General features: G+C 33.4%; 1 pseudogene; it reads left to right on the top strand.

Moving 5' to 3' along the window:
- Positions 1-17,411: 17,411 nt before the first annotated feature.
- Positions 17,412-18,343, top strand: LOC124895732 (annotated as a pseudogene).
- Positions 18,344-22,563: the final 4,220 nt, after the last annotated feature.

Raw genomic sequence — 22,563 nt, 5'->3', positions numbered from 1 at the left:
AGTATGACCATGTTTCCGTATTAGATCAAAATTCTATATTTTTTTATTAGATAAATATTATGCATGACTACCAGATAGAGTAGGATGTCTGGGCCTTCATGGTTTGGGATGTCCGTCATGGCCAAGCCCTAGTTTGAGTCGTGACAAACTTGGCATCAGAGCCAGGTTCATGGTCCCAAGGTATCTGCGAAATCACGTTGGGTAGAGTCTTATTTATGGGTGTGTAGCGCGCCACACTTATAAGAAAGAGGCTACTAGGCATTTAGGAATGTCTCCCTTTCTTCATGTTTTAGTTCGTGCTATGGAGTTAGAATGTTCCTCTTTCATACTATAATTCATGCTATGGTCTCACCCATATGAAAGTAAAGTTATCCTAATTCTTTTCTTACTTTGATGTGCTCAGATATGTCTTATTATTGGGGTGATTCAAGTACAAAAGTTTAGAGTCTAAATGGTATGGTCCTTTTTGATTGAGCCACATAAGATTTTAAAATTTTGCAAGGGCTTGAGAGGAGTTCGTTAGTGCTTCAGAGTGTATTGATTCTAGGGTGAACTTTGATTCTAATGAGATCTTTCTTTTCAGCCTGCAGCATTAAGTGTATTCAGTCATTTTTAAAATTTATGTTACAGATGTCGTTCCTAAAAAGGGGAATGATGTGTAGCAGAATATTAGAATAATATTTCCACCCGAAGAGCAGTATGAGTTAAAGTGTTATTGTCATGACCTATTGGTAGTGATATTGGACCAAGAAGTTGGAGATATGAAGTCACAAAGTTAAAAGTTAGAGTGAGGGTGACTTTTGTGTATATAAATACTTTAGTTGAATAATTGATGTTTGAGGATGATTTACCCCTTTTATAGTGATAGACTAATGCAGTAGCTATTAGCATGTGTGGATTGTGTGGTAGTCTGTAGGGGAAGTGTTTGACTCAAACTTTTATTTATATAGAGTAAGATATGTATTCTTAGGTCATTGATTATTATGTGTCAAGTTTCTATCTCTTGTAATCTTGTTATCATTGTGTTGTTGAAACTAAAAGTCTAGTGAAGCCGTGTGGGGATCTTTCGATTCACTAGCATAGTTGCCTTGTCATTCATCTTGTTTTATTGTTCAAAACACAAAATCAAAGTCTAGTGAAGCCGTGTGAGACCTATTTCAATTCACTAGCAACTTGTTGTTCAACTAATTGTTCTTGTGTTCGTTAAATATAAGTATAGCCGAATATTTTCGCATGAGATTGAGTTGGTAATGAAGTGATATTTCCTTGTGTGTTAGTTTAGTAGAAGGTAGAGAAAGATTTATTAGTCAAAGTGATATGAGGTTGCGGCATTTTTTCCTTCTAAGGCTATTACATGTTATGTGTGGCTAGTGATACCGTTGAGTTGCTAGGTGGAGATAGACTAGTTAGATGGTACATGGTGTTCTAAATGGCCAATTTAAGGAGTTTTAACTGCTAGTGCTAAGCCTTTTGATATGATCTTGATCCTCATGGTAGAGAGATATAAGTTTGGGGTCGCGATATTAGTAAGCTATGACGGAAAAAGTATGGTTCATTAAAAGCTTGGTTATATCCATGTTAAGAGTTAGAAACTAAGTTTGAGTTTTGAACGTTGAACTAATAGAAATAAGAGTAGAAGCACCAGAGGGTGTGCACATCAACTATGGGGATACTCATGAAGATTCGAAGTTAGTAAGTGTTCAAGTATTACATGATGACTATTGGTGGCTATAGAAGATAGAGTGTATCTCAGAAGGTAGTATTAGCAGTGGGTTTTCCACTTTCAAGTGTAGTCATTCGGGTTAAGTTCTATGATATGCGTGTATGGTCATTTTTTCAAACCCTAGAGTGCAGTAAGTGTATTTCAGTTAGAGTCTAGTAAGGGATCTCTCAAACTTAAGATGATGGCTTGAAGCTAAGAGGGAGATGATAGAACAAATAACCAAGACAGGCTCTCAAATTCTAGTAGTGATGTCAGTATGATATAGATCATCAGAAAGTGAGGGTGAGACTTAACCCATTCTTATCTCAGTATTTTTAGTTATCCCAATACCTAGGCATGACTTACGTTTCAGTTCCATGACCACGGTCCATGTTCATGCATATGATAGAAAATCATGTGCTCTTCCAGTTCCTAAATGAGGAATTCCAGTTCATTTCAGTAGTCGTAATCACATTCCATAAGTTATGAACTCCAAGTTGGGGTCATGCAGCTCATGACTCATGTACTCATGCTTTATAGTGTGCTCGGTTCCCATAACTCATGCTACACGCCAAATAATTGGCGAGACTCAGCTTATAGATAGGTAAGCTCTCAATTCAGATCACTTTGATGAATCCCTGATGTTGATTCGCTGTTCCTCAGGCCTTAGTTAAGTGTCAATTCTCGTATAATATCCTTTCATGTTTCAAGGTCTTATGTTCTAACCTTTCAGTGACTCCTCCTTATGTAATGATAGTAGTGATGAGTAGATGTTTCTTGTTGATGAAAGATCATTGTATGCTTGTCTTAGACAAGATCATAAGTGTGAAGTAAGATTTGGGGTCCAAGTCTTTGATACATGTGATGGTTAATGAAAATTTGTGTATGTATGTTCTTGGAATAGCGCGTGGGAGTTATATTGACAATGGCTTAGAGACTATGTGAAGTATGTATTTATAGGTGTTTGCCTTGAAGTTCATAAGTGGTTATAAAGATATGCTTGAATGACATGTTGGGATTTAAGTGGAGGAACGTAATATATGCTAGTACATTGATAGTAAGAGTTTAGAGTTAGTCATCATTAAAGTGGTAAGGCACGTTATGTTTAGGGTGTGATCTCTAAAAAGATATAGAAAATTGAATCATATGGATTAGACTAGTATCGTTGTGAGGTGTGTTGTAATTTATGGTTTGGAGTTAGGCTTGATCGCAGTGAGAGGATTTAAGTCACTTTAGACATTAGTAGAAATATTTATCAATTACCATATGAGAATTTTAAGTTGAATCGATTGAGCATGGTATTTAAGGGGAATAGTATAGTTAACGGAGTATTCGGGAAGTGTGCTAAGCTAGAAAGTAAGAAGTTATATTGCCTAAGGCCTGGTAATTCTACCCTAGTTTATGAGCTATATGTCTATATTCCACGCTATAGAGTAGTGTCATGTTGTGATTCCTTAGTCAGATGTCTGGTGTAGATTATGCCTAAGATTCTCTTGCTCCCTAATGTTACTAGAACTTCCTTAGAAAGAGTGTTGAAGACATACTCCAGTTAAGTATAAGTTTCCAAGTATAATTCAGTCAGTATAGCCAGCAATTTAGTTTAACAAGCAAGCAGACAAGTTACTGTGGTTTTCCACCTTTTCACCCAGTCCTACTATTTAAAGTCCCATGCGTATGACCATCCCCAAGAGATAATCTATTCCATCCATGTAAATTACGAATCTAGGTCAGTCCAAGAATCATGTTTCGGATTTATCTATTTAGTCATGACTCAGTTCATAAGAGTTCAATGCATAATCTCAAATTTTTCAAAGTATTTTAGCTCAGATAGTGTAATACCCTGGTACAATCTAAGTCTTGTTACCTCATGATTCGTACTAGCCTAAGTTATCACTTTTCAATTTAATATATATGATTGAATCATGAACACTTCAATGGAATCCTAAATTCTCAACATGAATCAGCTCCTTGAAGCAAGTAAGTCAAATCAGCACAGAATTCAGTTTCATGATAGAATTTTAAATGTTTCAGATCAGTTTATCCTTTCTTAGAAAACACATCATGTCTGCGTTATTTCATACCTTTAATATTCAACATTCCTACCCATCATTCGTGGATGAATGATCCCAAGGGGGAGATAATGTAACACTCCGTATTTCAGGCTAGAATGAAAACCGTCACTTCTATGCGTAGAAGATCCAAAAACCTTTCACATGAATTAAATCACCCCTTAAGTGTTATTAATCAATCACTATCAATTTTACATCATCAAAAACTTCCTCTTCACTCTCAAAATAAGATCAAATTAGGGTTTTCTCCAAGAACAAGAAATTCAAGAAAATCAAGCCTTAAGTTTAAGATCTCCAGAAACAAATCAAGATCTGGGTTTCACCTATCAAGATCTAGGTTCCATCTTTTAGATCTTATAATTTAAGGTATGTGGGTTTTATCCTAAAAACTACATGGGCTTAAAACCATTAGAGCATGATTTTAAGATTTTTATGCATGAATTTCAAAGTGGTTTTGGAATCTATGTTCTAAATTACGTACTCCGAATGTTTTAATGTTACTATTATTTTGAGCTTGTGGTCCTATCCCCTTAATTGATTTACTTGTATACGTATATGTATAGGATTTGAGATTTAACATTTTTGAGAGCATAAATTATGAACTCCCTCTCTTGTATTGGATTAAAGGTTATGGTTTTGTTGGAAAAGAGTTGAAATGCATGTTTTATGATTTAAAAGATGTTTTCTCAATGTTCTTGTACTTAAATATGATTATGAATTGTTGAGAGAGTGTTTCTTCATTTAACTATGTGATGTTAAAGACAAAGAATTGTATGAGATTGATAGTTTTAACATGACCACCTTTGTTTACTGAATCATTGATAAAGAGAATTAACTGGCAGGAACTCAGGGATTGCTACTAAGGGTCAAACCCTAACTGGCAGGAATGCCCCCATCCCTAGGTTTTCTCGGTGCTGAATTCTACTCCCAACTTATCTGACACTAATTTTTGGACTAACTAAGCTTAACTGAATGGGTAACTAATCATGATGACAAACTGAGTGGTGGTACTCATGGTTTATCTGAACTATTCTGATACTACTGAAATTTTGTAAACAGCAAAGTTTTCGGATATTCATAACCCCCAGAACTCGATAACAACAACAACAGGTACACATGAAACCCTTGAAATCATGGAAGGGAATCATTATTCACAATTATTCACTTAAGTATTTCATCAAACACATGGGGATCAAGACTTAAACATGAGGATATTTCTGAATAGGATGAGACATCACGATCACATGACAAAATCATAAACTGAGGATTTATTCTGAATTCTCGTGAACATGATATGGAAACCATAATATTTAAGACATACAATAATACATTCCATTTGAAAACACATTCTAAAATCTTAACTTGTAAACATGTAATAAGTAGTCATTGTTCAAAACCCAATCATTTAGGCATTCCATCAAACGCTTAAAATTCATGGCTTATACTAAGCATGGGAATAGTTTTAAAACTTATAGTAATAGCATGATTTCACTTTTAAGATCACCAATTAGGATTTTAAATTCAACAAACAACCCATTCAAACATGTAAGGTTTAATATCACCAATACTTTTATGGAAACATGATAAAAATATAAAATTCATGTAATTTTATGGAAAAAATTCATAAAATATGTAATAAGGGCTACTTTCAATGAAAATAGATTGTAAACATCATGTATAATCAAAATCCATAAAAGCTTCATGGAGAGAAATCATTATAAACATGTAATTTCATGATTTAAAATATGAGAAATGTATTCTTGGACTCCATGGGTGAAAAGGGTCTATGGATGAACATCGAACATACCTTAGAGCTTTAATCTTGAAAGAGAATTGACTTTTCTTGAACGTTCTTGGATTGGGAACCTTAAATTCTTGATAATCTTGTAAAGAGTATAATGAAGTCTTGAAATTCTTGGGAGATTACCTTAAGAAGAAACCATAATCTTATTCTTGAGAGTGCAGAGGATTAAGGGTTTTAAAACTGATTTATGATGGACATATATGTATTTTTGATGATTTAAGTCATAGGAGGTGAGGGAAAAGACCAAAATACCCCTCCCAATTTGCATGGGGATTGCTGAATTCATGGGTGACGACTTGGGCTGATAAGTCATCACTTAGGTGATGGCCCATCGCCCCAGATCATCACTAAGAAGCTGTAATTGATGATTTCTACCTAAGGCTGACGACTTGGGATAATTAGTCAATACATACGTGACATCCCGTCACCTCAGGTCGTTACTTTATTGACAGGCTGACATGCTGAAGTAAGATGGGTATAACTTCTCTCTCCGATATCGGATTAAGGTGAAACCAAATGCGTTGGAAAAAAGATTCAATGATATTTCTTTTTATATATAGTAGTCCACGTAACTCATTATGTACAAGTATTAATAGTCGTTGAAATTTGACCCAAGATGAAATGTTTGCCAAAACTTAACCAATAAAAGTGTTCTCAACTCGTCTTTGAGTTTGGAGATTTTTTTTTATGATCTTGATTGATATAAAAGAAAATTTTCATACTATAGTATTGATCAGCACACATATATAGACATAAAATCATTGGGTTTGGGTCTGTATACTTAGAAATAACGGTTTGAATTCTAACCCCAAAATGTGGGGTGTTACAGTTGAGCATTTACCTCTTATAGAGTTTGCGTATAATAAAAGCTAACACTCTAGCATTGGGATAGCCCTGTTTAAGGATTTGTAAGGTAGAAGGTGTAGGTCTCCTATTGGGTGGTTCAAGGTTGGTGAGCTAGAGATGTTTGGCTCGGATTTGGTTCACCAAGCCATGAAGAAGGTGAAGGTGATTCGAGATAGACTTAAGACTGCCCAAAGTTGCCAAAAGTCCTATGCAGATATAAGGTGAAGGAAGTTAGAGTTTGAAGCTGGGGATAGGGTGTTCTTGAGGGTATCTCCCATGAAAAGAGTGATGCGGTTTGGGAAGAAGGGGAAGCTTAGTCCTCAAAATATTGGTCCGTACTTAGTTTTGAGAAGGGTTGGCAATGTTGCGTATGAATTGGAGTTGCCCTCTAGTTTGAGCTCCGTTCACCCGGTGTTTTATATATCTATCTTGAGAAAGTATGTGGGTGATTAATCATAGATTGTGTCTATCAAAGATATTAGTATTTCGGGTTTCCTGTCTTATGAGGAGGTCCTATTTGAAATTTTATATCGGCAGATTCGTCTATTACGGACCAAATAAGTAGCTTCGGTAAAGGTTCTATGGAGAAACCACAAGGTTGAAAAGGCTACTTGGGAAGCCGAAGAAGACATGAAGTCCAAGTATCCATTCATGTTCCCCATTTTAAAAAATCATGCTTAAGGTATGGGTTGATCTTACCATCTTTATACTGACTTTGTTAAAGGAAGGATTGATTTCCTCGGCATCTTTGTTTTGTAACTTATTTAAATATAAGAGTAGTGATATTTGGGATTTAATCGTGCCAGTCAATGTCTTTCCCATCATTCAAGGATGAATGATCCTAGTGGGGGATAATTAAAACACCTCGGATTTTATCCCTTGAAAAATTCCTGAGCTTTAAGCTCACAGTCCTAGTAACGACCCATCATATGGATCGTATGGTGTGGTTATGGGTTAGGTTACCTTAGTCGTAAATGTCCAGTGGATGGTGGTTGGATTTTGTCTTGGTTATGACCTAGTTGTATGAGTTGTTAGAAGTGGTGATGAGTCATTAGGACGAACCTTTACCAAATCAGTAACTTAGTACGAGTGGCTCACTAAGTGTTGTGAGGATATGTTACGAGTGGTGGGATTGATTCGTATGTTGTCTAGTGTCTAATTCCTTGGATTCAATTTGGATACAACTAGACCATACGAGTCGTATGGTCAGGTCACGAGTGGGGTCATGGAGTCGTAAGGAGGACAGTGTAGAGGTGTCCAACTCACTGTCTAGGATACGACTCATGGCTACGAGTTGTATGATATGGTGATGGGTCAACAGGTCAACTCGTAACCAAGGATAGATCTTTTACAGTATTTAAGTTGAGGTTACTTTAGGCATTTACCACGTAAAACCCTTAAGACCCCATGTCCCTAAAACACTTTTGGGAGCATTCATTCCACACTTTACAAGATTAAACATCCACTTTATCCTCTCAAATTTCTCTCAAGCAATATTGGCTAGGGTTTCCCCAAAGTGGTCATCTTAGGGTTTAAGAGTCAAATTCTCTCCGTGAATCTTTTTAATTCAGGTATATTACTCCTCCCTCATTGTTATTTTACTAAAAAAACATGATTTAATGTATGGTTTTCATAGTATTGTTATGGTTTTGAAATAAAGGTTGGGGGTTTTGGATTTTCATTGTTGAATAATGTTTTTCATGGTTTAATTATGATTTTCATATTTTTATTATGGTTTTGAACATATGGTTGTATGGGTATGGTGGTTGAACTTGATAATGGTAACTTTCTCTAAATTGTGATTTTTGATGTGGTTATGACCCCAACCTTGTATTGTGAAACTGGTTAGTAGTTATGAGGAAGGTGGAAATATGAACTAGGGTATAATGGAATCCCCAAAGTGTTTCTTCTAACTTATTTTTGAAACCAATGCATGGTATAATTTATTAAAATGGTTATGGACGATTTTGAAAACCTTGTGGGGTACAGAAGAATCCCCCAAGTGAACTTATAATAAAAACCTTGCGGGGTACATGGGAATCCCCTAAGTGGTTTTAATAATGGAGTCTACGGGGTACATGAAAATTCCTATAGTGTTGGCTAATGACATTGCTTGCAAGCTATAGTTGGTATGACAATACCACTTTATAAAGCCTTAGTAATTGACTCCTGAAATTGGCGGTTTGCTTATGTATTAAATATTTTAATTGGGTAATAATGTGAGTTGTGATAGCGAGCCATGAAGGTGTGAGTCCGATGGACGGACACTAAAAACTCATGTTTGCCGACATGAGGATTGATCTTGGTGACCTTATGCTTGTGGAGTAAATGGTAATCCCCCAATTCTATACTTGTATATATGTATCATGGAGGGCAAAGGGTACATGGGAATCCCCGACCTTTAGTGATATCTCTTGTTCGTGCGGCTACACGCACTGGGGCTGGTTTAGAGGTAACACTGGGACCCATATATCCCCTAGGTGGGTTTATGATGACAAAGTTACACAATATAGGTGAAGGTTTTAAATACATGCTAAACCTTATTCCCTATCCTGACACGATATATATGTATGTATGTTATTGCATATGATTATTTGATTTGATTTGAATGATGGAACCTAATTTACCTGCTAGCGTTTACTCTGCTAACCATTTTTGGGCATTGTATCCCCACGCGATGCAGGAACCGACCATACTTTCACTCCTCTTTCTTAGTTACTTAGATTTGGGGGATATCTTTCAAGTCAGATTAAAGTGGTGAACTTCTATATGCCGAAAGACCCCATTTCATGGTATGAACTTCTTTTTATTATTGTTATTTCTTTGGTTTTGGTTTTGTCTATAGTTAGGGGCATGTACCAATTGGATATACTTTTATTCTAGTTAGAGTATTTGTTGGACTACTATGGGCATGGGCGGTGTCGGTATTAGTGTTAGCATTAACATTGGTATTGGTTGGACACTTGGTTGTGACTGTTTGGTTGTGGTTATAGATTTCATCTAATGTCTTTAAATTATTATTGCTTTATCTTTTTATATGTTTGAAATTCATCCGACATGAGGTGTAGGGTGGTTAATGATCTGAGTATGAAGGGTGGTCTTCGGTCCTAGTTGGACTTAAGATACCTAACACGACTAAGCCCTGGTTTGGATCGTGTAACTTACCAACCTTTGTCATAAGATGATCAAAATCCTCTTTTCTATAAGCCTTCGCCATAGAATAATATAAGTCATTAGGACTGATTTTGCTCTTACGAAAGTGGCTGCAAACATTCATTCAACGATGCTAAATGCATGCGAGATGTAGGCCACTATGATACACAATACTTGCACTTTTGATAATAGTTTCTTTCCGATCTGATACAATACACATATTTTTTAATTTCCTCAATACGGATCTAAACTATTGGAAAAATCAAGTCTATGAGCAGTCATTCTTGATATCAACAACCCCATAAGCAAGTGGAAATATGTATCCTACATCATGGACAATTAATATTAATATACATCCACCTAAATGTATAAGTAACATATACATAAAACATGAACATAGTGTTTTTTAAGTTAACATATCACTAAACCAAATCAAAATACTAATACATGCACCATCCAATGTGCTCGTCGAAAGAAAAGTTCCTTTATATGGTCCACTCAAATGAGCACCATTAAAAACTACATCAGGTCTGCAGAACTCAAAACCCCTTATCACTGGATGTAAGGCTATAAACAAATACATGAACTCATTATCCACTGACTTGTGCATTCTAATATGCGAATTAGGATACACGATATTTAGCATATGACTGTATCTCGATATTTTTTTATATTCATCAGCTAGTCCACCTCTAAGCATCTCAATAGCACGTTTTTTTTCTCCATGCCTTCATATAATTAATATCAACACCATAAACGACATTTCTTCAATAATGTCTTCAGATGTGTGTTTTCGCTTATGATGAACTAATTTTGGGACTGTAAATTCATTTACAAAACCCATTGTTGCCAACATATTTTTCAGTATCCTATCACGGAATCGATATGTATATTCCGCAAACATCAGATTTTTGAATGTAGATGCTTTTAGGATCCATTTACATTCATCATTATAACAATGTAGGACATAGTTGAAAAATTCAATTTCTATCAGAAAAGTATATAACAAAATGTGATAAATTTCACCCAAAGAAAAAGCTAAAATATAACTGTCTCGTATAATATACAGTACTCATAACATATATACATATTATGCAAATATATGTTAAACCATATACATAATAAATATATGTATATATGTCAACCATATACATAGATAACGACATAGAAGAATCGATTGTTGTGCAGTTTGTTCCATAACAATAAATGCGTATGGTTAAAAACCTCAAATACATATATATAATGTATATGGTTTATGAAAATAATATTAAAACAACACAATACAGCTCTGAAACAACACACTTAAAACAAAAGCAATTAACAACAAAATTAATCATAAAATATAAAAGTACTAGCAACAATACCTCTTTTTGTCAGAATGTCTAGCTCTGAAATTAAAATTATGAGTTAACGCAGATTTAGTCATTGCTGCTACAAGAATCGATTTATCGTTATACAATTGCTTCACCTTCACTTCAACATTCTTGCTATCAAAGATTAAGTTTTCAACTTCGAACTCAGAAACATACAGTGAATATTGATTTTGATTCTCAACAACGGAAAGAGCAAGCACATTCGTTTTCATCCCTTCAACATAAACAACAGCTCCGATTTCTCCATCGAACTCTATATCCTCTATACGTTTATCCGTCGTTGTTATGCACAACAGATACATGACAAAATCAGGAAGACTCTTCTTCAACTCAACATATAGCTTAACACCATTATCATTCCTAATGAAAATCGGTGATGCATTACCTTCAACAACATAACAGACATCAATCTTCTTTCAACATTCATCGACGTCTAATTCAACAGTAATTGTCGAAATAAACCTCAAATAAGAAATTATTTCTGCAACAACAATTCCTTCACTTTCGTATCCTTCGTATCGTATTTCGGATTTTCATTCACCTGAATAGCTCAACAGAATTGCAATATTCATCTTTTTTAAAGTTTTTTTTTTCGAACAAAAAGATAAACAGGTTAGGCAAGAAATCGGAAAACAATCCCTTTTGAACGATGACAATTGTGTTTTCTTTGATCCTTTTAGTTGAATTTTCTGTTTCAAATTTAAAATTGAAAAGCTACTACGAAATTAAAGAGATTGAGTAATCCAATATTAATAAACATTGCGTTAATTATGTCCCATAATAAAGAAACATATGCTTTTTCCCTTTTTACCGCTTGTTATGTATATGGCCGATCATTTATATACAAGAATAATTAATTTCTGGGAGAGATAAATTTTAATTGAAAAAGAAGGAGAGAAAATAATTATGTTTAAAAAAGGTGGGATTTATGTTAACCATACATATATTTATTGGTAATGATATTGTGAGGATCCTCATTTTGGATTTATGCCGGACATATTTATCTTTGTGTGTATTCAGGCTGTAGTGTCATGTCATGATGAAATGGGAGGCAATTGCATAGTACATGTTTGAAACGTGAATGCAAGGATCCTTTTTAAGAAAAATAAATAAATTATATAGTCAAACTAACTCAATTGGCTGGTCAATCTCAAATATATTATCGACCAATTGCGTACCCATGACACTTACATTTCACAAAAAATTCTTCCATTCATTTTTGTACTTGAATGGAAAGGAGAAATTATCCAAATATCAAGTAACACCAATATACTGATGCTGGAGCAGAAGTTAAAGGTAGTAGGAAAGGAAGAAACTTCACATGAAAGGGAATTGACATTGTTTGTCTGCTTGCACATTCTTTATTAGGATAATTAATTATTTTGGAACTTGAATATATCTAGTAATAATAACTCAACCGGCGATATCTATATATTAAATTCATAGTTATACATCATATATACATGTTTTAAACACCATTTATGTACTATTGATATATCATATATACAATACATAATCATTTATAAAATGTCGATACATATATATATATCATTTATATAATATTGAACATATTTATACACTATTTAAACAATATTGATATATCACATATACACTACATAACTATTTGTACATCATATATGCATGTTTATACGCCATTTATATGATACCAATACATTAAACATACACTACATAACTATTTATGCAATATCAATATATTACATATGGGTGAAAATGATTTTCACCTCCCAACTTTGATTAAAAAATCAAATTCCCCCCTCAACATTGAAAAATAATCATACTCCCCCCTTTATCCCATGCAATGTCCATTTTGTTCTTATAATTTTAATTCTATATTTATGTAATGTCTTTTTATATTATATGTAATGAATATTTTTTTAACATGGATATTTATAGCATTTTATTTAAGTTTATTAACTTTATACACAAATTAATACGATTTATAAATTTATCACAAAATTTAATATTATTTTTAAGATCGTTATTTTAGTATTATATGTATTAAAGAGTCGTTTGGTGTGAGGTATAATTATAATAATTCAAAGATAAAGTTCATGATTAGTTATCCTACGTTTAATTAGATGCATTATTTGTCGCACCATTTATACCACAGTGATGAGATAAGTTATCACACATACATGTTGGTACAACTTATTTTGTAATAACTAATCCCGGAATAACTTGTTTCCAAACAACCCACTCCTAAGTGTGTATATATACATATGTATGTACATGCATGTGCGTATATTTTTGTGTTTTAGCACTTTCTTACTAAATTTGTTTCGTATTACTTAACTTTTTGTTGATATAACACAATCCTTAAGAAAATTTTACTTAGAGGTATATTTTGCTAAATTAACCTTATTAATGATAATTTGAAACTTTAAATTTGTCTATACTGTTACTTGATATAGTTATTTAACACTAAAGGGTAAAGAAAAAAAAAACATAATACAATTATCTTGATTTCACAAGTTGAGCAGATAAACTAAAACATTTATTTTTAGCATAAGGATCAAGTGATAAGAAACGATATTATCTATTGTCTATATCAGTAAATAAGTTGTGATTACCATTAATAGAGTATTACGTATTTTATAATTTATATAAATAAATATAATCTTTAAAATTTGACCTTATTTTTATTCGAGAAAAACATATAGTATCCCCAAACTATAAACAAATTTGCTACGACACACGTCAACTTCACGGGGGTCCTATTACCCTTAAACTAAATTTTAGCATATTTTTGTTAATCTTTTTAGCTAACGTGATACTTTTTGTCAATGTTTTAGATGGCGTGACACATTTGATATGGACTCCATTTTATGTAATAAAGGTGCCACATCAACACAAAAATTGATAAAAATACGCTAAATTTGAGTTCAGGGGATAATAGGACCCCTGTGAAGTTAGAGTGTGTCGTAAAAAATTTGACCATAGTTCGGGGTGATACTAGAGGCTTATCTCTTTCATTTATTGTTTGTATTTTCTGCATTGAAATATGTTTACAAAATTAGTAGTACTTATTATTTTCACTTGTTAAAATAACTATTATAGTTTTGATTATTACTAATAAAACTAATTTTCTTATTATGCTAATTTACTTCATAAAGATCATCATTAGCTTATATATTTCTTACTTTTTTTTCTAGAAGATAATGTTTATGTTTTTATGAAAAATTTGTTATATGATTTTTTTTTTTAAAATGAAAATATGATGATTTTAAAGAAGTTAAAAAAAAGAATAAAAAGTTGATGATAAAGGGTAAAGTAAAAATTTTAAAAAGTCAATTAGAATAAAGGGGAGAGTATGATTATTGTTCAAAGTTGAGGAGAGAGTTTGATTTTTAATATAAAGTTGGGGAGGGAAAATGATTTTGACCCTATTACATATACAGTACAAACTATTTGTACATCACATACACATGCTTATACATCATTTATAAAATATTGATACCCGGATAAAAGTTGTACGAAAAAAGATTGAAAAAAACAAAAAGAAAAGCCTTTTTGCTATTTAAAAAAAAGCAACCAATAAATAAAAAATAAAAGAATTTTTTTCTTAAGTTACTGCTGAAAAAAAAAAAGGAAGAAAATTGCCTAATAGTCATTTTAAGTAATAAACAAAACCTTGACTAATTTTGTAGTAAACTATTTACTTTTTTTTTTTTATATATAAATGAAATTTTCCCTTTTTTATATACACAATGTGATACAATAGTAAGTGTGATACATTTTACTGCACATATGATATTGCCAACATTCATATGATACTTTGAGAAATGTTAGAAATACGTTGTGTGATATACATTATATGTTATACATATGGTACACAATAGATATACATTATTTGATATACATATAATGTGAACTGATTTCATTTGCAGCATATTGTGATACATTTTTTATATGTAAAATGGATATAAAAAATTTAATAAGCTGCATATCAGACGTCTGCTCTCATATTTTTTAAACAAGTGTATCACATTTAAAAAATATTGTTACCCAATCAATCGTTACTTTACCTTTTCTTCTTTGCCATTTGGCCAGATAATGACGGTACTTTCTTAAACTTGTTTAAATATTCTTTTGGCAAGTCCTAATTAATCACCACCATGGTTGTTGTGTTGTGGTGGGATTGCGCCACCCTTAATTACAGGATTCGGATTCGAGTCTTGGGTATAGAAAAAGTCTTGTTGGGAGTGCTACTCCGAGAATGGTCCCTGTAATGCGCGATCTGGATGTTGGGTTTGAAATCGAGAGGGCATCATGAGGAAGCTATTAGTTGCAAACTATAAGACGATAAATAAGATGACAACGAAAAACAATACTAAAGACATAATTTTATTATATGATTTGGCCAACTGGTCTACATATAAAACTTAATATTAAAAACATAAAACTAATAAGAAAGAAAATCTCCCCCTAAACGAAAATCTTAAAACACTACATTGTGGATGTTATTGTGTTATGGTATGAGAAGGGGATCTTCTATTTATAGTTGTCCAAAATCTTTCCTCCAAGAAAGAGGTTAGCCAAATATGGAAAAGAATTATATTTTTTTCTTTCAGGAAAAGTAAAAGTAATTCTGGTAACTTTTATTTTCCTTCTAAGAAAAAGTAAAACTTAAATATAGTACAAAAATCAGGGCAAAAATTCTAACACTGAATTAGTCGGAGCTCCAATACGAGCACCAAACAACGAATGAAAAATCAAAAAAAAGTCCTAATTAATCTGTATTATGGACGCGGTACTGACTTGATTCTAGGAGTGTTGAATTGAGCTTAGTTCTGGTCATGAAATTAGATTTGAGAAGCTACTGCGATAACCATTTGAATAATGGTATCTTTATATAAACAGCCGGCCAGGATTATTATTTATTTAATTTTTAGTCAATGTACATTGGTTATATATTGTGTATATATATTTATACAAGTATTAAACAATTCAACATGAATTGTATATACATATATTATATATTTGTCGACTATTTTTAATTTAAATAATTAGATGGACTGCTATTTATAATAATTCCTTTTTTTTTAAAATAACTGCATTTTCAGGTAAGTTGTATAATAGATTATTCTCACGGCAGTTGGAATATTTCATATGTCTTATTGTATCGGCCGCTTCTAACGACAATCATTTTAAAAAAAATAAGAAAAAATGAAAAAGACTAATGTCATTGATTCAATAGTCAAATCTATAATCTATAATCTATATATAATCTCTATCTAATCGATATTTATGTCTATTTATAATCTATAACCTATAATCTATAATCTATAATCTATATTTATATCTATATCTATATCTATAATTTATAATTTATATCTATAGTCTATATCTACAATTATATCTATAATCTATATCTATAATCTATAATATATTAAAAGTATGAAGCACCTTAAAAATTTTGTTTGAACTTTTTGTCTTTCATTAAAAGTGTTTGTTTTAGACAAAATAGTTTTTTCACTACTTTTCTTAATATTTAAAAGTTGAAAAATAATTAAATATATTTATGGTAAAAAACTTTCCTAATTAGAAGTCATCAGAATTAATGACAACTAATTTTTTCATTAATTTAAGAATTCTAAACAAACAAAATTGATATTAAAAAGATTTGAAAAATCTAGAAATCAATGTAAAAGTTTTAGAATAAGAAAAATTTAAGAAGTATCAAATTTTAAAAAAGTTTAAAGTAAAAATAAAAAAAATATTCGTACCACAAATATGGTTCAAATTGATGTATCTCTGACAAACGCAAAAGTGATGATCCATCAACTACTTAAATTTTTAATGGTAAAATATATATGTGCTTACACTAAAATATATTTTTATGTTTACATTATTATATTAAAGTTTGAAGAATCTTTGAAAAGTGATTTAAATTTTTACACTTCATTAAAAATATTCACAATAGATAAAATTATTTAATTTGAAATAATTAAATGTTACACATGCGAGATGCGAGACACGTGTGGTTAAACTAATTAATCTAAATATGTGTCACTTTTAAAAAATAAAAAAGATATTAATTATTTCTTTCTATTGTATAAATAGATGATCTGAAGAATTCTTCAAAATCATATAAACGGTTATTGCTCATCTTGAGGCATGAATATGATGATGATGGGGAATTTAGTCTATAAACCTTCGACGATTAATACCATAAATTAAACAATTTCTTTAATTAATGATTGTAGCAAAAACATAAACATTAGAAAGTGTAGTATATAAAAAAATATCTTATGAAAACAAGAGGTTGCTAAAACAGGGAAGAAACTAATTAATTGAATAAGGAAAAACATCTTATCACGCTCAATTGACTTGGTCTTTTTTGTTAAATAAAAAATTGTCAATATTCATCACTATTTTACGTACGTGGAAAAACTTATATAAGTGATTGTCCTCTTAGAGAACGTATCAGTACTAAACTTTGAACAAAGATATGCTAACATGATTTCCTTCCTTACTTCTTTGCTAATTATCCTTGTAATATTCACCCAAAATATTAATGCAGTCGATTACACGGTCACCAACAGGGCCGCGAACACCCCTGGTGGTGCCCGTTTCAATCGAGACATTGGTGCCCAATATAGCAAGCAAACAATGGCAGCTGCCACTTCCTTCATATGGAAGATCTTCCAGCAGAACTCTCCAGCTGACCGAAAAAACGTGCAAAAAGTTAGCATGTTTGTCGATGACATGGATGGAGTAGCTTACGCTAGCAACAATGAAATTCATGTTAGCGCTAGGTGAGTATACATTGATTCAATAAATAAGTAGTGAATACATATCACGATATTAAATACACTATGCCCCTTATATAATTGGTTTATATTAAATTTGTGTTTTGTAGGCACATTCAAGGTTACTCAGGTAATGTCAAGAGAGAGATCACTGGAGTATTATACCACGAGAGCACTCACATTTGGCAATGGAACAAAAATGGACGGGCTCCTGGAGGATTAATTGAAGGAATTGCGGATTATGTGAGACTCAAAGCTGGCTATGCACCTAATCATTGGGTGAAACCAGGGCAGGGTGACCGATGGGATCAGGGCTACGATGTGACCGCTTGATTTCTCGATTATTGTAACAGCTTGAGAAGTGGATTCGTGGCACAACTAAACAAGAAAATGAGAACCGGTTATAGTGATCAGTTCTTTGTTGACTTGCTGGGAAAGACTGTTGATCAACTTTGGAGGGATTACAAAGCTAAATTTTGTGTCGAAATAAAAAATATTATCTAATGCCTTTGTACGATTCAAGGCTATATGTATCATGATCTTGTTGAATAACAGTAAGAAAATATATAATAAGAATAATTACAAGGGATTATCAAGAACCTATCTCACTCATGTGACTTTTTCATTTTTGCCTTAGCTATTTAGTTTTCAAAATTCACTAACCTGATTAATCAAAATTCGCAGCATCTATAATTTATTTAAGAGGAAAATGCTCTCTTCTAACAATTTCTTTATTTACAAGCTTGAACTCATACCTAAGCATATTACCAAACAAAAAAAAATATTACTTCTTCTATTTTATTTTATTTTATGTGACTTATTTTTCTTTATTTGTCTAAAAAAGAATGTCACATTTTCTTATTTGAAAATTTTTTAAAGACACAATTACTCTTTTACCTTTGTTGGTCCCACTTAATTAAAAAGTAAACACGTTACCTTTTATTTTTTAAATAAAATTAGTACAAGTACATTTTTAATAGCAAAGAATAATATGGTAAACATTATCAAGCCAAACCTTATTTCTTAAACTTCATGCCCAGTCAAATTAAACCACATAAAATGGGACAAGGGAGTAATTATTACGAAGGAATTTTATAACATAACAACTGTATAAGATGTTGACGAATCATCTTAATTTCTTAAGAAAATTCTTAAGGATTTGTTTGAAAAGTCACCTGCAAATTAAATTTGTGTGTGCTTTGATGTTTTTACACATTTTGACATGTTTGGGTGACCTAATAGGAAATTGGGGTCTGTGAATGGTTGTTAATACATGGTGTAGTTATAAGGTTATTTTTAATTTCTTCCTTTAATTTTCATCAAAAGAAAAATATAACTTTTTCATATTTTATCCTTATGATTAGCTACTTAATTGTTCTCCAAATCATTTTTAAGAGCTACGACTAAAATCAATTAACATGTGTATTGCGGTAAAATACTCATACTAATCATTACTCCTCCAATTTCATTTTATTTAACCCTTGTTATCCTAGAAACCCCTTAGAAAACTTTAATTACAAATGTATTTTACTAAATTAATCTTATTAATAAAAATGTATATCTTCTCATAGTTATCTAAAAATAGTTATTTCAATTCAATTATTTAGTTTTTCAATTAATATTTTTGCGGTTGTTAAGCCTTTTATTCATTCCAAAAGGAAATCAGTCTGGCCATAGGCCTAATCCAATAATAGAAAAAATGAAAGTAAAAGCAAAAAATACAACATTTGTAAAATGATTGGTCCGGCCCATCTAATTTTTGACCTCTACTCCAAAGCTTATAATAGTTTATGGAGTACACTTTCCATTTACCTCTCTGCCTTTCCATTGTCTTCACTAATCCCAAGATATTTTTCGTTTACTTCCACCTGAATCGCCACTTTCGTTTGCTCCTTCTTTGGGTCATCAACAAACCCCTATGTTCATCATTCTCACACAAGGATCTTCACTGTGCCAAGGTAATCGTTGTGTTCTCCTTTTTCTATTCCTTTTTTTCCTTACTTGGCTAATAGTTTCCTCTTGATAAGGTGTTTGGAGTTTGTCCACCTCAGATTGGATTTGAAGGAGGTAGTCGTCCGGAGTCCACAACTCTCCCATCTATAAGTACCGCATGACTCCTTTCTTCATCCCTCATTTTCGTAGCCTTATAACCCTAACAACCTTTTCGTGTACCTTTGCTAGCCGTATCATGGAATGGACTACCCTTCGCCTGTACAAGATAGGAAATGTAGCTAACCTTCAATGAAATAAGTCAGATTTGACACCCACCCCATTTGTTTTGGTAAAAAATTTTGTGTGCTAACATAGTTTAGCAAAACTTGTATAGCTGCCTTTATGTCCCTGTGAATCGGGCATACTCTTATGTTAATATTTGTGTTGCTTTCCTTATGCATGTTCCTCGTAGCTCTTTCAATTATGTGACTCTGCTTCCACTATAATCTCATGCTGGTGCCTTTATTTTCCTTTTGCTTATTTTAATTATCGATATTTGAAATTTATTTGTGTTTAACACAGGTGAGGACGGCGGGAGGAGACTCAGAGCATTTCACTGTCCTGACAGGATTGCATCAGGGATCTACTCTTAGTCCCTTTTTGTTTGCGTTAGTAATGGATGTGTTGACGCGACGCATCCAAGGGGAGGTGCCGTGGTGTATGCTTTTTGCAGACGATGTAGTCCTGATAGATGAGACTCGAGGGGGTGTGAATGACAAATTAGAGTTGTGGAGGCAAACTCTGGAGTCTAAAGGGTTCAGGGTGAGCAGAACCAAGACAGAGTATGTGGAATGTAAGTTTAATGACGTGAGGCGGGAGAATGAGGTAGGAGTGACGCTAGAAGCACAGGAGGTAGGGAAGAGGGATAAGTTCAAGTATCTCGGATCCGTGATCCAGAGTAACGGTGAGATTGACGAGGATGTCTCGCACCGTATTGGGGCGGGATGGATGAAGTGGAAACTCGCATCGGGGGTGCTGTGTGATAAGAAGGTGCCGCCTAAGCTTAAAGGCAAATTCTATAGGGTGGTAGTCCGTCCGGCCTTGCTGTATGGAGCGGAGTGTTGGCCAGTTAAGAACTCCCACATCCAAAAAATGAAGGTGGCAGAAATGCGGATGTTGCGCTGGATGTGTGGGCTGACTAGAGGGGATAGAGTTCGGAATGAGACTATCCGGGAGAAGGTTGGTGTGACTTCAGTGGAGTGTAAGATGCGGGAAGCACGATTGAGATGGTTCGGACACGTGAAGAGGAGGGGCATGGATGCCCCAGTCCGTAGGTGTGAGAGGCTAGCGTTGGATGGTTTTAGACGGGGAAGGGGTAGACCGAAGAAGTACTGGGGTGAGGTGATTAGGCGGGACATGGAACAGTTACAGCTCACCGAGGACATGACCCTAGATATGAAGGTCTGGAAGATGCGAATTACGGCAGAGGATTAGGGCCAGTTCGGGTCGCTAGTGTAGGGAATTAATTGGTGGGGGTGTATTCCTGTTATGATTCCGTATTCAGTGTTTCGTGTTCCGTGTTCCATGTTTATTACGAATCTGTGTGCTTTCCTCTGCTTTATATTCCTGCATTCCTGCTTTACTCTGTTTTATATTCCTTATGGGTGCCGTATCTATGTTATGTCATCTGCTTCTGTGCTGTACTATGTGTTTGTGTGATATCTCGTGACTTGAGCCGGGGGTCTTTCGGAAACAGCCTTTCTACTTCATCAGAGGTAGAGGTATGGACTGCGTACATCTTACCCCCTCCAGACCCCACTAAGTGGGAATACACTGGGTTTGTTGTTGTTGTTGTTGTTGTTGAAATTTATCTGTGTTTAAGATCCATCTTCCTTCCCCTGACATATCTGTGAATGAGTTAAATTCCATCATATTATTTGTGTGTTCTGCTCGGTTAATAATATAATCTGCTAGTTGATTTTCTTTCCTAAATATGTGTTGGAATGTAACCCTCTGCTTTTCTACCCCCCTTTTAATTTCTTCAACCATTTTTACTATTTTCCAAGGCATTTTCCAGACTTCTTTTATGATATTTATTATTACCCAAAAGTCTGTTTCAATGACAACTATCCGTATTCTTTGGCTAGAGCAATATCTTAAGACTTCTAGGATTGCTTTATCTTCAGTTGTCATATTTGTGACTATGCCTATTACCCCTGTCTTAGCATGAACTAAATCCCCTTTGTGATCTCTAAGATTAAAGCCATAAGAAATGACTCCAGGGTTTTCTTTGCTATCTCCATCCGTATTACACATGAAACTTCCTATACCTGGTAGCTCCCACCTCACCACATTGTTGTGAAGTACATGCTTGTAACTTCCCAAGAATCTGATCAGCTCCCTCCATTCCATTGATTGTACTTTGAACTATGGGTATATTACTTTCATCATAGAAGTATATGTGTTTGAATGTGTTGCACCATCAAAGTTAGGGTAGTATCTCCTCCATGTTTTCTGGTGTTTTTTCTCTTCCACAGCTCTCACAAAATTAGTGCTGGTATACCTTTGTAAACTTTTTTTAGTTTGCAGCTTGCTTCCATGCTCCACCACTCCTTAATAAGTTGATTTAGCTACATTCCTTCTATGTTTAAACCTACACAAGTAGCAAACTTCTTTTATAGCTTAGTAGAGATAAGAGCTGTTAGAAAAAGGTGTGTCATTGTCTCCTCCTTAGCCTCGGTACAACACCAGCACTTGGAAACCAACTTAATTCTTATTCTTTTTAGATTATCATCAGTTGCTATTCTTCCTTTCCACACTTTTCATTGGAAAAAATGATCTCGAAAGGAAGGCCCTTCTTTCAAATGTACTCATAAATTTATTTAACTTCTCTTTTATTCTTGACATACTC

Source organism: Capsicum annuum, unplaced genomic scaffold, assembly GCF_002878395.1.
Source record: "Capsicum annuum cultivar UCD-10X-F1 unplaced genomic scaffold, UCD10Xv1.1 ctg995, whole genome shotgun sequence".
NCBI classification, from domain to species: Eukaryota; Viridiplantae; Streptophyta; class Magnoliopsida; order Solanales; family Solanaceae; genus Capsicum; species Capsicum annuum.
This window is presented reverse-complemented; position numbering and strand designations above follow the sequence as displayed.